At 40.6% G+C, this 17,643-nt stretch overlaps 1 protein-coding gene and 1 non-coding gene across 2 annotated transcripts in view; one reads left to right on the top strand and one right to left on the bottom strand.

Annotated features, from left to right (window-relative positions):
- SPAG16 (sperm associated antigen 16) overlaps nucleotides 1–17,643 on the top strand; it is a 1,005,436-nt gene that overhangs the window by 228,079 nt on the left and 759,714 nt on the right. The gene's annotated exons all lie outside the window — the stretch shown is intronic.
- Nucleotides 2,823–2,952, bottom strand: LOC142425193 (small nucleolar RNA SNORA31). The gene has a single exon (XR_012779550.1). It is a non-coding gene; the product is annotated as a small nucleolar RNA SNORA31 (small nucleolar RNA).

The following is a 17,643-nucleotide window of genomic DNA, read 5'->3' as shown; positions in this document are numbered from 1 at the left end:
ACTCCGTCGGCGTCATTAGGGTCACCCCTACTTTGAGAAGGTCGTTCTTCCTCAGTCACAGTTTGAGGGCCCTCCCGCCTGGCCGGCTCATTTTCCGCCATTATCTTAATTACAGCGTTCTGCAGTTGATCATTAGGTTGGCAGAGCCTGGCAATGTTTCGATGCTAACCATGGGGTTTGCCGTGGCTAATTCCTCTGAAGTGGACAGCCTATCTATCCCCTCTTCATAGTTCCTTCTGAGTGTGGAAGCCTTTCTGAAACCTGTTCACTGTGGGCCACCCTGCTCCTATTTGAAGTATCTAACACATCTCCCAGTATCACAGAGCGCCCAAGCCACCAGAGTGTGACCAACTGCGAGCTGTTTTGTGAGGGGTAAGGGGGTGGCATGTAAGGAAGTAGAAGGCAATGTGCAAATTTTTTTGTACATGTATCTTACCAGAGACAAGGTATATTTTGGTTAAATGACAAAATGCTTTGATATTTGTTCAGAGACATTTCATTTTGATAAAATACAAAATAAAGTGCAACTAAGCATGAGCGTTTTAAATTAATTATTCCCCATAATTGTATTTTGCCTCATAGGTTTTTATTCTTTTGAAAGGCATAATACCTTGCAGTATATAAATATACCTACAAAATATACTTATGTAAAGTACATTAATAGCTTTTGTGTTAAATTATTTTAAATTGAAGTTTCCTTAAAATTAAATAGAAGTAAGCCGCATTTTCCTACTTTTTTAAAAGAAAACAAAAGTAAATCATATTTTACTAAATGCATAAGCAACAAATCAGGTACATGAGTTACATTTTTAGATAAATATAGATTCACATGCCCCTTGCACATGCCCCTGGTGAATTAAGTCCATTCCTTCAAAGTATCTGGGGTGGTGGGGGAGGGTGGAGTTTAAAGTGCAATATATTCTCACATACAATTATTTACTTTCTATAGTATAAAATCTAGTAGATACTACATCATTTTTATAATTGGCATAAAATCACATGAATTGCTCAAGATTACAGCTTAGATGGACACCTGGGTCTAGTCATTTGAAGTTATTCCTCTGCCCGCCCTGAAATATCTTCTCTATACATGATCTGCAGTCACATTCATTTCTGAGCCCATCAACTTTAATTTTCTTTTGCCACTTATATTTTTTCCTCTGGTGAAATTGGATAATTTTCCAGGTGTAACTACTTCTGATTTCAAGAAGTCATTTAAGTAACTTCTATTCTAATGAAGCTAATTCACACCATTTGTGGTTGTTTACTGATGTGTGCTTTCTGGAATTTGACACATTAGTAATATTTTATAACATAATAAATTTAACCATGGTCCTACTATGGTGTAAAATTTGATACTTTTATTTTATCCTAGCAGAATTTAACTCTACTAGTATTTTCCTGATATGAGATATAACTTGGCTGAAATCTTAGGGTACTAGAAAAACATTTACTTCTCTTGTTTACCATGCAAACATATTCTACTATGTAAATTGTAACAAACCACGGATAGCTGCACAGAGAAGGAATATAAGTGGTGCTCATGTGGAGCCTGTACAGAGATCAGGAGGCACTTGTTTGAACAGAACAAGGGCACTGCACGGTTTAAATTCAGGAGAGTTGTGTGTTAGTGTTGTGTCTTTCACCATAGACATTCAATGTGCATGCTAATCAAGTACTCTGCGAAGCTGGCTACATGAAGCGTAACACAGCATCAGGTTAGAGGAAGTCCCATTAGCAACTGGTGTTAGTGGGTTACACTGCTCTGCTAACTGCCAGGTCAGCTGTTAGAAACCATTGTTGGACTCATCAGGAGAAAGATGACGTGTTTTATTAATGTAAAGAGTGATCGTCCTGAGAAACACATTATGATATGTAGGCTTATTGTGCCAATCTGGGCAATAGGAACACGTGGGATTAATCAGGTGGCAGTTTGATTGGAGGGCAAAGATTAATGGCTCTGCAAGACCCACCCTCCCTCTCTTGCTCTCTGGCGATCGGTGTAGCCGTTGCAGCTAGTTCTCTCCTCAACTTGTGAGCTGCAGTACCTGTGACATCTTGTCACTAGAGTTTGAGGTTCCTTTGAGACCTGCTTCGCCATGCTGCTGCTATGTACACGCGTGAGCTTGAGGCTGGTGGATCCTGTCATCTTGCATTGCTTGAGTTCAATATCCCATCTAGGCCTACTTCGATAGCCTCCTGAGCTGCTGACTATTGGTGACTTGCCCTGCTGTTTGCTGCCTGTGGGTGGGCTCTGCTGGATTGCCCGAGGGAAGACTCAGTTGTCTGCTTCCTTGACCTTGTATCCAGCAGCCCTCTTGAGTTGAAGGACTTACAGTATATTAACTGTTCTGTGGAAATGAGTTGAACTGAGCCCTCTGTATTGCTGTGGATCAATTAGGTGTTATATTCCTTCATGCTGTATAAATCTATCTGTCATCTCTCTCTCTGTCTCTCTCTATCATTATCTATCATTGTAAGTGTCCTCGTTTTGTTTCTTAGAGACCCTGCATAATATACACATATATTGCCAAGTATTTCATTTCATTGGAATCCACAATCAATAGTCATGGAAGTGCCAACCAGGAAATCACACTATTGGTTGCCTCGGGTAAATCCACTGCAGAAGACCTCTGCAAAGGGTTGCATAGCAAAGGTGTCACATTGAGAACAAAGGAGGCCTGACACGAGCCATGACATTTGCAATAAGCTCATACGTGAAAGCTGGACAATAAACAAGTGAAACTAGAGAACTAATGCAATTTTAATTTTGATATTATGGAAGAATTTTTTTCTTTTCTTTTTTTTTTTCTTTCCGTCATCACTGTCCTCCCCTATTCAATCATGGCTGCCACAGGCAGGCAGGCAGAAAGCGCGAGGACATTCTCTCTTGCATCTGTAGGAAACCTTAAGAGCAGACAGTAACTGCTCCAGGTCTGTCAATAGATGCTTTTATGGAAGAATATTGAAAGCCACGCACACGGTGTGATGAAGAGGCTTTGTGTCAACTTGCCTGAGCCAAGACTCTAAGTGGTTTGGCATTTCACCTTTATGTGACCTTACCTAAAACAAGAAAATCACATCCAATCAGTTGTAAGCCTCTATAATAAAATAAGTTTGCGGTGGAATGAAACACCCTTAACCAGAGCATAACCTTGATACAATCCATAGCAGCTGTTCTCAACCTTCCTCATGTTGCCACGACCCTTTTATAGCTCCTCATGTCATGATGACCCCCCAACCATAACATTATTTTCCATGCTACTTCATAACTGTAATTTTGCTACTGTTGTGAATTGGGCAACCCCTGTGAAAGGGTCATTTGACACTCAAAGGGGTCGCGACCCACAGGTTGAGAACCACTGATCCATGGAAAGGATATTTCTTGTGGTGGGGGGTGGTGGTGGAGGGGGAAGGGGAGTCCTGCTTCCAGTAAAATTGGATGCTGTGGAAAAGCTTGCTTGTTTTTTGATGGGTTTGGATCCTGCATCTTGTTTTTCGTTCAGCCAAGGACTTACCACTTTGTCTTGAGCCATTCTGCTTGCCTTGGATTCTTTGCACCCACGAACCTCACCCCCTGATCTCAGAGTTATCGTCCTCTGCAGTCACTGGCCTGTGGTCCTCCTGCTGATTACTAAAGTCAGAAGAGGTCTGCAGCCTATCACCTGACCCACAGCATGAACTCTGCCTGGACGTAGACTCACTTCTCCAACCAGAGGAGCCATTTTCTTGATACAAATATATCTTTATATTCACTTATAGAATATCACTGGTTTTGCTTCTGAAAATCACCCCCCCTAGGACAGGCTGGTAAAACAAACCAATCTGCCTTGTGGGTATTACAGCTAGAATGGCGCTTAGATACCAGACTTTATCACGCACTCTTTGGACATGTTCTCAGGATGGGCCCGCTTACAGAGAAGGACACTGTGCGCAGTAAAACAGAGGGCCATCGGAAGAGAGGAAGTCGCTCACTCCAGCATAGTGACGGCGAGCGTGGTCCAGGACTGTGCAGTGTTCCCTCTGTGAAACATCAGGGTGATTAGGAGTTGGGACCAACTGGACTTCAACTAACCACCACCACCACAAAAACAACAATATTGACAATAGTATTGACGTCACAAAATGATATGTCCATCAGCTCTAATTTTGCTTTCCAAAAATGTTTGAGTATGAGGAGAGAAACAGGGAGGTCTGTTTCATTATTAATAATAGTATTTTTTCAAAGAGAAAGGAAAATCTACAAAATGAATAAATAGATAACTTTTTAATGAATGGTATATATTAGATATTACTATATATGACATATGTAACATAATATTATGTAGGTGACACTTTGGGCTGCTAACCTCAAGGTCAATGTTCACATCTCCCAGCCACTCCATTGGAGAAAGACGAGGGTTAGACTCTGTAAAAATGACATGCCCAGGAACCCAAACTTCTCATTATTTAGGATCACCGTGAGTCGGAATAAATTCAATGGAGTTGAGACGTCATTTTGAGGGACTGATTATAAAACTTAACTGGTTGTGCACTGGCCTCAAGGACGTGAACTCACAGCAAATCTCAACCAAACCCTGAGGTGTCGAGAAAGTTTGGCCATTCTGAAAATGAAGGCCAGAAAAATCCCAGGCCTGTGGAAGTCCCCTAAGAGCTTGTTTGCAGGTTGGTTCTTTCTATCTGTTCAAGATTCCTGGAGTGGCGATATATACTCACCTTTTCTACTGTTTCACTTACTGCTAAATTCATTTTACTCTAAATAATTATGAATATGTTTTATCTACTCATAAACTTTACATATAAAAATTCTTCGGTGTCTCTGTTGCCATTTTAATTTTCTAGGCTTTTAATTTCTTCCGATGGATATTTGAATACTTCGTTCTCTGCTTTCTGTTCACAGCCTTTTAATTCATTCTGAGTGCTACAGCTTGTGGATGTTGAAGTAAATGTCTCAAACATCACAGTGACTGGGCACTTCCCCTCTTCCATCTGTACGGAATGTCCTTACAAGTTCCACTCCAATCACCTTCATGTTGTGTTGTCTCTTTTTTTATTATTAGATTTCTGCCCTCACAAGCCATTGTCTGCCCATCCTTCACGTTTTCCCTTTAAAAATTCTCATCATTAACAGTAAAGGCTTCTCATTATTTTCTCTCAGGCTTTCCAGGCTGAGAAAATTAAACATTGGTTTTTCAAATCCAGTTTTTGACGATGATGGCGGTAGTCATGTGATGTGTGGACATGTGGATTTTTATTTGTAGCGTTTATAGTTTATAATTCTCTAAACAAACTGTTTATTTCCAGTAAGTCCCATCTAACCACAAATGGCAAAGAGAAAGCCATCCCCAGTTAGGGCCTGATGAAGCCAGACGACGACTAACTTACCCCTTGCTAGAACTTGTCTAAACTCCCCTGTCATTTTCTTTGTCTTTGGATTATAGCTACTTTAATGTAAATATTCCTGCTCTTCTTATCACAAAGAGTTTTATACTGATTGATGTTTATTTTTATAGTTATAATTTTTTAGTTATAATATCTAAACATATTGCATTGAGTGCATCTTGATTGAAATAAAATCATCAAGACTACTTAATTCACTAATTAAGAAAAACATATATGTTGCTATTCCTGTTACTGGCTATTGGGTCATTCCTGGTTCTTACGGGCCTTTGCCCCACAGAGTGAGATCTTCTCCAGGATCGTGCCATCCTCCTAGCCTGTCTGTGCTCGAGACGTCACTGCACCCACACTGTGCCACTCAGTCTCCTTCAAGGTGTTCCCATGCACTCACTCTCTCCTTTAACAAGCACGGTACACCAGGTCCCTCTTGACAGCATGCTGAAAATACAGGAGGCATGGTCTGGACATTTTCATTTCTAGCAACATTCTGGCTATCCTTCCTCAGAGACAGATGTGTTCTTCCTTCTGCTCGGGCACAGCATCACCAACACTTGAATTCAAGGGCATCCCCTTTTCTCCAGTCTTCTTCATGCACTGGCCGGTCATTGGAAAGGTGTGGCTTAGCTTAGGCATACCTGAGTCTGAAAGTGTTTCCACAGACAGTGGTTTTGGATACAGGTAAAATGAAATCTTGACACCTACAGTAGTTTCTTCATTTATTATAATATTCCTTATTTGTCCAGCTGTAAGGATTTTTGTCTTCTTCGTTTTGAAGTGTACTTTAATTACATGGAGAAAATTCCCTCCAATTCTTAATTTGCTGAAAGTTTTTATCAAGAAGCACTGTTGGGTTTCACCAAATGCCTTTTCTACCTTGATCGTTGTTATCCTGTGATCCGCTCTCTTCATTTTATTTATGCAAAGCATTAAATTAATTGTTTTTCTAATGTTCACCCGTTCTCACATGTTGTTGTTGTCAGACTCTACTGAGTCAGGTCTGAATCATAGAGACCCTACCTATTAACAAAAGAGCAGTTTTCTATTTATTTTAATGTTATAGGCAAAATTGTGATGGTCCTGTTCTCTTATCTATTCAACTTTATTTCTTTTGACTGTTACATTTAATAGAGTTACATTCTATAGAATTAGTGGTAGCATGCATTTAGCTTTATCATTGTTTCCTGCTCTTCATTGTGTGGTTGATAATGCCTTGGTTCTTTAACATTTTCTGTGCTGAGTTAATTTTCTGATCAGATTTCCTTTTTTTTGTTACTTCACCTTTAATTACTTTGTGCTTTCTAAGTCCTTATCCCCGGAGTCCGGGTGGTGCTGTGGGATAACCATTCAGTGGCTAACTGGCAGAGTTGTTTGTTCAGACCCTCCAAGGCAGAAATATGAGGTCATCTCCTCTCATAAAAATTTAAGGATCCCCGCCCCAAACACTACAAAAGCTCGCTATGAGTCAGAATTGACTAATTGGCCGTCATTTTGGTTTGTATTTCAGTTTTTATCCTTCTCTTGTCATAGTGTGATGGACTGCATATTTCTGTGATAATGGTAGCTATACCAACTATATTTTAAAGACCCCTGGTATTTAGAGGGGCACATTGGTTGATAGATTTGGGGGCACCATTGGAGGGGCACCATTGGTGGACAGATTTCAGTGAAGCTTCCAGACTAAGACTGACTAGGAAGAAGAAAGATGCAGTTCATTTCTGAGGGATTAGCCACTGAGAAACTCATGAGCAATCACAGAAGCAATATTTTATATAATACTGGAAGATGCGCCCCTAAGATTGGAAGGCACTGAAAATATGACTGGGGAAGAGCTGCTTCCTCACAGAGTCTATGTCAGTGACTGAGTGTGGAATTTACATAGTACAACCCTAAGAACATTCCCAGGCACCAAAACTGAAATGGGAACACCTTAATCACAATCAGAGGCATTAATGAGCTGAAATGAATTGGCATTACCATTTTTGAATCAGACAACCATATGGTTTACTCAGCTGGAATGACAAATGCAAGAGGAAAATGGCGGGCATCACATCCATCTAGAAGAAAATGTCAAGCGCTCTCTACAATGCTGTCCGTGATAGGATCATGTATATAGATGCCTACGGGGAAGTGCAGTCAGTACCATTACTATCTGATTTCACCCAGCCTCCACTAAAACCAATTGTAAAGAAATTAAAGCATTATATTAGCTTCTTTAGTCTGACATTGTTCAAACACTCAATCAAGAAACACTCATAATTGTTGTGATTGGAATGTGAAAGGTGGGAACACAGAGAATCAGTATTTCAAAAAGATGACCTTGGTGATGGAAAAGAAGGCGTGAGATCACACAGGAGAATTTTATAAGATCGACGAGGTTCTCATTGTAAATTCTCGTTTTTTTCCAGCATTATTCAAGGCAACTTTTCACATGGCCCTCTCTACTTGGAATACACGGGAATCAAATTCATTACATCTGTGGGATCAACCGTGGCGAAGCTCAGTGCCAGCAGCCCAAACAAGAACAGGGATTGAATGTGGAACAGACCATTGATTGCTTATTATACCACGTCCTTCTTTTAATTTGCCTTAGTCTGTGCGCTGCAGTGAAACCTATCCATTACAAATGGCCCTACTGGGATTCGAAATACAGATGGCAAAGCTACCAACATCACAGCAACATGCAAGCCACCACAGTATGACAAAGTGACACACAAATGGTGGTGCACATGTATAAATACACACTCACAATGTGTGCTTTGCTGTTTTATATGCAAGAAGCTAGAATAATATACTGCTTGAGAAATACATTTAATGACGACTATACTGAACATTTAAAACCTGGGTACTTTTATAATCTATACTAGATACCATTAGAGAGAAATTCAATCCATTTTTATAGCTTTCCTTAGCTTAAATGGAGTGTTTACTTACCAACACTTCAAATTATGTCTTATATTTTATGTATTTAACTGCTCCAATTTCTAGGGAATTTTCTATGGAAACCAGTACTAGAATTCCCACAAGAAATAAAAAGTGTTCACTAGGAACAATGTTTTTTTTTCACTCTACATATTTCATTTTCTATATATAATGATATATATTTATATAAATGAGGAATTACTAGGTTACATTTTAAAATTAGGAGGGGAATTTTCATTTGATTCTTAGCATTTATAAGTGACAATGTGATCTGGTTTTCCTCTTCCACTGATGCACAAATTGCTACCCATTTTCAAGACTCTTTTTTTAAAATACTCAAAACTCAACCTTTTGTATGAGTGGAAGGACAATGGAGTAGAGTAAGGCTCTTTTACCCATGTCTCTGTAACTCCCAGCCAACGGTTAGCTAGTGCTATACAGACAGGGAATGTGTGACACTCGTCGAGGGGAGTGGTCTGCTTTCGTGATCACCTCTTTGACTGTAAAGATGAGCCATTTTTGAAGCAGCATCATAGAGAGCAACCCCTGAGGACTGAAGTGGAGGAGACCACTGAGACCAGGGGCCTCAGAGACTTTGGCATGGAAATTCAGAGGAACAGCTCTGAGACTATGGGGCGTCTTCTCCTCCTCTGGCCAGACAGTGGAACTATAGGACAGAGTAACAGGCTGCCTGACATCTGACCCATGAAGACAAGGTCAAAAGACCATGTGGCTGAGAGACGGAGGATGGGAAAGACTTGGCTGGCTGACAGAGGACACTCATGATTGTATCCTTATATTTACTGGTCCTGACTTGTGGTAACCTATTGATTGCCCTAATAAACCCCTTGATGGTGAGTTTTGCCTGTGAGTTCAGCACTGATGTAAAGTGCTGTAGGCAGAAAGGTTGGTATCAGAACAGGGAAAGGGGCATGGACCATGGAGGCTTGTCTACACCTGCTTCGTGGCACTCTGGAAGCCAAAGAAGGTCAGATGTGTCCACTTCCTTCGCCCTTTGTCACAAACACTGAAAACCAAAAAGCAGTAGTTTGCTAATGATAAGTTGGAGGGTAGTAATAATGAATGCAACAGTGTTTTATTTAAACACAGTGGCATTTGTTTATTGCTCATGTGTGTTGCTGTTAGTTGCCATCTAGGCAGTTTTCAGTCAAAATCACACTAAGCACAGCAGAACAAATCACGGTCCATTCCTGGCTGTCCTCACGGTTGTTATATTTGAGCCATTGCTGCAGCCTCTCTGTTGAGGGCCATCCTCTGTTTTGATGTCACTCCACTTTACCAAGAATGCTGTATATTTTTAGGGACTAGCATATCTGACAACATGTCCAAAGTAAGTGAGACAAAATCTCACCATATTTGCTTCTCAGGATCATTCTAAACTGTACTTCTAAGACAAAGACATATTTGTGTGTTCTTGTGGCAGTCCACAGCACTTTCAGTATCCTTCATCAGCAGCATAATTAAAATTCATCACTTCTTCACCTCTCTTATTCAATGTCAAATTTCACAGGCATATGATGCAGTTGAAATACCATGGCTTGGGTATTTGTTTATATGTGTGTATTCTATGTATGTTTAAAGTATGTAAATAATAATTTTGGATTCTTAATACATAGCAAATATTTACAGAAACCTATGAAACTTTGAGGCAAATAATATATATAAAAATTATATACTATCTCTCATCCTTAGTTTAGATATGGATTATTAGCCTTCACTGTTTAAATTATTTAACAAACATCTATTAAGTAACTTAGGAGGCCCTGGGTGGTGCAAATTATCAGAGTCTTTGGCTGTTAATTGAAGGGATGATAGTTTCCATCTACTCAGAGGAATAGAGGAAGGATTAAGCTTTGGGATTTACTTCCAAAAATTCAGCCACTGAAAACTATATAAAAGAAAGTTTGATTTTTAAATATCTCCTATAGCTGGAGTTGACTCAAAAGAAACCTTGAAGTGGTGAGCAATGTAAGTTTTCAAAGAGTGAGCAGAGGGGAAATAACAAGTTAATAAAATATCACATTTTTCATATGTGAGATACCAACTTCTAAAAATCTAGATATTCTAATATCATCCCTTGAAATTATTCTCTTTTCCCCTCTCTTTCCCATATAGAGGTCTCTGTTCTTTAAGTTATCTCAGACTAGGACATAACCTCTGAACTCCAGATTCTTATGTCCAAATGCTCACCTTGCTTCATGACTTGGGTATATTGTGGGCATTTTAATCTTAATAAGAACAAATGTAACCTTTTTAACTAATTCTTTTATTAATTAAGAAAATGGATACTCTGTGAGTCAGCATTGACTTAATGGAAGTGAGTTTTCTACTCTTCTGAACACTTTGTTCTACTAACCTGGTACTATGTGATGCTCACCTTCCTGACACAATTGCTGAAGACAAATGGGTACATAAGCAAATGTGGTGATGAAAGCTGATGGTGCCCAGCTATCAAAAGTTATCGCATCTAGGGTCTTAAAGCCTTGAAGGTAAACAAGTGATCATCTAGCTGTAAAGCAACAAAGCCCACATGGAGGAAGCACACCAGCCTGTGTGATCATGAGGTGTCAATGGGATCAGGTAACAAGCATCAAAGACCCCAAACAAAGCAAAAAAACTCTTATTGATGTGAATGAAGGGGAGTGCAGAGTGGAGATCCAATGCCCATCTGTAGAAAATTGGACATCCCCTGTCAGAAGGACTACAAGGAATAGACAAGCCAGTCACAGTGTAGTATAGCACCGATGAAATATACAACTTTCCTCTAGTTCTTTAATGCTTCCTCCTCCACTCCCCACCTCCCTACTATCATGACCCCAATTCTACCTTACATCTGGCTAGACAAGAGCATGTACACTGGTACAGATAATAGCTCACAACACAGGGAATCCAGGACAAATAAACCCCTCAGAACCAATAACGAGAATAGTGATACTAGGAGGGTAAGGGTAGTTTGTGGGGAGGGGGCAAGTAAGGTTGAACTGTTCACAATAAACAACGTATAACACCCACTCAGGGTGATGGACAACAGAAAAGTGGGTGAAGGGAGGTATTGGGTGGTGTAAGACATGAAAAATATAATAATATATAGATTATCAAGGGTGTATGGGGGAGGGAAAAATGAGGAGCTGATACCAAGGGCTCAAGTAGAAACAAAATATTTTGAAAATGATAATGACAACATATTTACAGATGCGCTTGGCATAATAAATATATGTATGGTTTGTGATGAGAGTTATAAGAGTCCCCAATAAAATGATTTTAATAAATTATGAAATCTTATTTGAATAGTCTCTTCAGTACCAATCATCCCAATAATCAAGAAAGCCTATCTGCTTTATCATCAGTCGATTCAGTAATCTGGTCACTTATTATCTTCATTTTTAGGTGATGTGTAATGGCTAATAAGCCACCCAGTCTACAGCACTTAGGTATCTTGCAATGTGTTTTACCTTTATTCTCCTTCGTTCCTAGCCAAGTCTGTTCAAAATACAGTAGCCAGAACCATACCATTAAATATATATTCAGATAACATTATACCTCTTCGTATTTAAATTAGAACAAACGTCAAAATCCTCTTAACAACCAGGAAGACCTTCCATAATTTGGAGCACTGCTCCCCTGACCGCATCTGATACTGTCTGCTCAGCCTCCTGCAGATGTGCTGGCATCCTTGTTTGATTTTGAAGCGAGTAGAACTTTTGTTTGTTTGTTTTAAAGTATTTTGCTCACTTTCTTGATGTCTTAAATGTCTTCCCTCACATTCTTGATGTCTGAAATAATTTTCCTCAAATATCCTTATGATTTAGTCCCTCACCTGCTTTCGTCTTAATTACCTGACGGCTTCCTCATGAGGGTTTTTCTCTGCAAACAGTGCAACCATCCCTTGACCCGTTCTGTCCACCTTCCCCCTTTTGTTGTATTTTCATCACTTGTTACTCGTTTTTGTTGGTTTTCTCACTTCTAGAATGTATTTACTACAAAGACAGCAATCTTGTCTTTATATTTTCATTACTCTGTGTTTAGCATTTGTCACATAGTTGATGTTCATTAATATTGCTGAGTAATGGCTACTTATTTCTATCCCTTTCCCTGTAGGGAAAAAAATTGGTAATGAATGCAAGATATTGCTTATTACAAACTAAATATGGAAATAATCAGGTCAACATTTCCAAATGGAAACTCTGACATCTGATACAATGATGAATCTGAGACCAGGGTACAATAGTTTCTCTAGCTTTGGAACAGATTATTAAGTCCTGTGTATTTAATTGTGTTTCCTTAATAATTTGCTCACTGAAACTTATTGGCCTCAGTGTTTATCTGGGGGTTGGTCCTTAAATTGTGTGAGGTTGGTCTGTTTTAAGCACCCTGAAGGCTGGCTGCAGTGTCACTCAACCTTCCCAATGCCGTAGCCCTTTCATACTGTTCCTCATGTGGTGGTGACCCCCAACCACAAAATTATTTTCATTACTACTTCATCACTGTCCTTTTTGTACTGTTATGAATTGGGCAACCCCTGGGAAAGGTTGTTTGCCCCCCAAAGGGGCTGCGGCGCACAGGTTGAGAACCAGTGGCCTAGTGGCTTGTGCGTGTGTGCTTAATGTAAAGCTGGGAGTTTGAAAACACCAGCTGCTCCAAGGGACAATGATGTGCTTTCTACTCCTGTAAAGATGAATGGATTTGGAAACGTCCAGGGGCAGTTCTACCCCGGCCTATAGGGTCATATGTGAAACTTGATTAATATTGCACTGTTGATGGCAGTGGATTGGAGCCTGCAGTTCTGCACACTAGCATCAGAAGCCAATTAGTTGGTAGAAATCAATAGGTTTCATCCACTCTTATCTGTTAGAAATCTTTGACCCTTTTGGTTAATGGTCCTCTGTGTCATCATAGGATGAACAACCTAAATAATTATAGGTTGCGGGGATAAGATTACAACAACCCCTGTTCTTTTCCTTGGAAAGCAATGTCGTTGAAGTTGAACTATTCTGTCTCTTGGCCAAGGGGATTCCAAAGATGGAGAACAGACAGTAAGAACATTTGACCTTGGTATCTCAAAGTGATTACTCTTCTTTGAATTCACCTTGAAACTCCCTTATTGTTTTTTCATGAGGCATTATGAGACATCCATGTGTGAAACATGGTGACTATTGCAATGCCAATGAATTATTTATGCACGAAGCAAAGATGACTTATGGTTTAGATTATTTTTAAAACCACCAACGTAGGAGTCCCATACGTTCTTTCCAGTCATGGAGGAGAGAGAAGGGAAGGGTGTCAATGTTTCCTTACAACCTCTCCTTGTCCAGAATAAGCCACATTTCTTTCTTTTTCACAAAATATACTTATACTTTCTTAACATTAACATTTAAGATTTTTCTAAGAGCCATTTTACTGACAAAATCATAAGAGGCTCAGAGTCATTAAGTGATTCATCCAAGGTCAGCACAACAGTCAGATTCAACCAGCAAATATTTCTGAATGCCTAGTAGGGACACTGTTCGTCTGTTGGGACAACAGAGAAAGCAAACAGTTCTAACTCTGAAGACGTTCAAGGTGATAAAAACCCACCAATATAATGTCACTATTGTTATTAACAAAGCGTGCTGTATACAGATTCTTAAATTTTGCTCATTGGGGCTTCTTGTAACATTAATTGACTTTGCAAGTATATACTTTAATAAAAAGTAAAATAGCCTCGTCATTGTAGCTAAATTATCTTAGATTAGTTTAGTTTGTATTAGAAACTATAAATTCATATAGGAATGGCGTATTGGTGGAATAGGGGTAACTCACTGTAAGCCCTGCAGCTTGAACAGATCAGCCTCCTGGAGGGGAAATGATAGGGAGCTCTTCTTGGCTGTCCTATCGGGCTGCTAGAACTCGTAGTCAGCCTGGAAGTTTGGTTTGGGCTTTCAGATCTTAGAAATGTTACATTACATAAGTGTGTGGAAGCAGACGATAGCCCCTTCTTAAAAATTGTTATGCAGTCTGTTTGCCAACTCAGTGTTAACTTCATGCCATTTACCAGATGAGTGTGCATGGAGGAAGGAGCCAGCCTTCCACCACTAATCTCAGATTCCATAGGTAAAATTATACAGTTGAGATATATGTGTATTATATTAAAGTCATTGAGAGCATGAGAGATAGAAGAGAGATAGAAATAATGGAGTCAGACACATTTCATGGTAGCATGCTCACCTCAGCCCCCCTTGGTGGAGAGAGGGGGAGGGGAAGGAGGACTAGGGGAAAGGGAACAGGGGATGGAGGATGGGAGAGGAGAGGGGGAGCCAGAGGCCAAGGGAAGAGCCCGGGAGAGAGCGCTTTCTTGATAACCAAGGCCTGTATACCTTTGAGGAGTGTGCGAGCCCACTATTACAGGAAGAGGTTGCACTATAGGATATGTAGCAATGAGCGGAGAGCAATCTAGGGATATACATGCAACAAGGAGAGGAGGGATTGGGGGTACACATGTGACAAGAAAGGTGGATCCTAGATTCAGGATGGCAGCCTAACTTTGGATGTCACTGAGCAGGTTTGACCTGTTCTCTGGATCTGCAAGGAAACCATTATCAGTAGGGAGTCAACCCCACCTATGGGAACCAAGCTAATGGTCACAAGCCTTTAGGGAAAAGTAGCCCATTGTCCTTAACAGGAGGGAGGGGGCGGCCTTAACAGTCCAGGCAGTTGTCTGGCAACTGACTGCCTTCAGGGAGGTAACTTGACAATCATTTACCATTAACTGCAAGCAGTATCCTAAGTCTTTCTGTTTCCCACAAGTGTGTCTTCATGATGTTCTCACAGTAAAATTGAAGTTAGTGCATTTTGCCTGTGGCGATAACCAAATCTTAACCTGATTAATGGATGTTTAAAGCTATATAGAAAGTAAGTAGTAGAGTGAATTCAAACCCATGTCTTATGGTGCCATATTCCATAGTCTTTCCCCAAGAATTTGTAGACTCATTTCCTGATTCTGTAAATGGAAAGAACTTTCCAGCAAATTGTCTGAATCTGCATAATTAAGCAGCTTTTAGTATAAATTAACATGTTTGCACAGTTAACTATTTTTTACTTACTTTTCCTTCCCTGTGGAGTCTGCTGCTCTGCAGGAGGGCTTCTCAACAGAAGCATCCCATTATCTTCCTTAACAGTGGAAGTGGGGTAACAAATACAACAGATACAGAGAGACTGAGTGAGTGATAGCTGCCCTTAGGCACCCTGAAGGGATGTTCCCACCCCCCACAGTAGAGCCTGGCTTACTTTTTCTCAAAATGTGATCTGCTTCAGGATCCTGGGGGACCTTATTAAACAAAGACATTCCAGGGCTAGAGTCCAAACGACTGAATTTGAACCTCATTCCCTGCTATCCAGTCATTGCTGACTCAGAACAACCCTGTGGGACAGGGTAGAACTGCACCTTTGAGGTTTCAAGACTAATTCTTTGTGGAAGTAGAAAGCTCTACCTTTCTACCTGGAGTGGCTGGTGGTTTCAAACTGCAGATCTTGCTTATCACAGCTCAAAGTGGAACCACTGAACCACAAGGGCACCTGAAAATACGCTAACTGCATCTTTGATAATCCACTTGCATCTCTGGTCTAGGGTCAGAGGGGATTTACCTGAGGCTTAATCCATGTATATTTCTCCTTCGCTTTATAAAACTGATTTTCTGTATAAGTAATCCAGGACAGGTCAATCTATAGAGACAGGAATAGTTTATGGGGGTGGGTCTGGCAAGAGAGATTGCTGGTAACAAGGAGTTCAAGAAAGAAGAAAATGTTCTGAGGTTGATTGTGGTGATGATTTCTTGATATGATCGAACTGTTGGGTTGTATGAACAGATTTGTGCCTATCACACTGTTTAATAAATAAACAAATAAATAAATAAAACTCAAGATAGTCTTATAATAAGAAGCACCATGGTCTTGGCTCTCCCAGAGGTAGCCATTGTGAGCAGATTTTGTTTTTCTGGTTCGGGATACTTACACCCCTATTTCTAAATAGAGCATTTGTCACTAAAAAGAAAACAAGTAAGTTAGCGGGGTCAGTAGAACCAGGATCAGGGACAGAGAGAAACTGAGTTAGCCTTGGAAGTCCAGGAAGCAGGAAGTATAATATGAGCAATCTGTTTAGTATCTGTAGCCTGGGCAGTGCATATGCATGTACAGACGGTGATGCCGCGAATCGTCAGGCGGCCAGAACAACGAGAGCAATAGCACATGTACATTCGTTGGCATCAACCATTCCCCGGGTGCTGTGTGCATCTGTGATTGAGCCAAAGACAAAGACAGATCCAGTGTTGGCAAAGTGAAAGTATTTATTATTTAGAAGAAAACAGCAAACAAACGTTGCAGGTTTTCACTTGCCATTCCTCAAATTAGACCCTGGTGGTGTGGTAGTTACCTGTTGGGTTACAGTCCATATGGTTGGCAGTTCCAAACCACCAACAGCTCCCCAGGAAAAAGACTGGGCATTCTACTCCCTTAAACAGTTACAGGCTCAGCAACCCACAGGGTGTCACTGTGAGTCAGCATTGACTCATGGCAGGGGGTCTTCTTATGTTGCTGGGCAGGCAGTATGGTATAGTTCAGTTGTTGTGCTTCCATCACAGCTGGATTAGGCAGACGCCGTGTGCACAGCACCTTAATCAGCTCCCAGAATACCTGCTGCTGGGCCCTCCAAGCCCTCTGTTGTTGGCTTTTGCTCCACTGCAAAAGCCCGGACGTTTGGTTTTTCTCTAACTGCATGCTAGCTGAGCTCCCTGAGTCTGAAGACCTACTTTGGGGAGGCAGTCCCTGCCTGTGGCTGGGCGCTCAGCTCTCTGCCCTGCATAGGCAAGTGTCCGAACTTCGCAGCTACTCCTGAAAACCTGCACAAAGACTTTACAATTTCTCTATATACACGTAATTTATGCCACATATTAATCTTCAGGAGAGCCGTTTGGGGGTGATGGTTACATGTTGTCTGCTAACCACAGGCCAGCACTTGGAAACCAGCAGGTGCTCCAATGGAGAAAGACAAGGCTTTATACTCCGGTAAAGAGTAACAGGCTACAAAGCCCACATACCGTTTTACTGTTTTATTGTGTTGAAACAACAACAACAACAACAACAACAACAACAAAGGAAGTCCTTTGGCAAGATGGATTGAAGTAGTGGCAGAAAAGATGGGGTCAAACATAAGAACAGTTGTGAACAAGGTGTAGGACCAGAGGGGGGTTGTTCTGTTGCACACAGGGTCGCTGTGAGGCAGAACTGACTCAATGGCACCTGACAACAACAATTAATCCTCAGCTCTTCTAT

Source organism: Tenrec ecaudatus, chromosome 13, assembly GCF_050624435.1.
Source record: "Tenrec ecaudatus isolate mTenEca1 chromosome 13, mTenEca1.hap1, whole genome shotgun sequence".
NCBI classification, from domain to species: Eukaryota; Metazoa; Chordata; class Mammalia; order Afrosoricida; family Tenrecidae; genus Tenrec; species Tenrec ecaudatus.
This window is presented reverse-complemented; position numbering and strand designations above follow the sequence as displayed.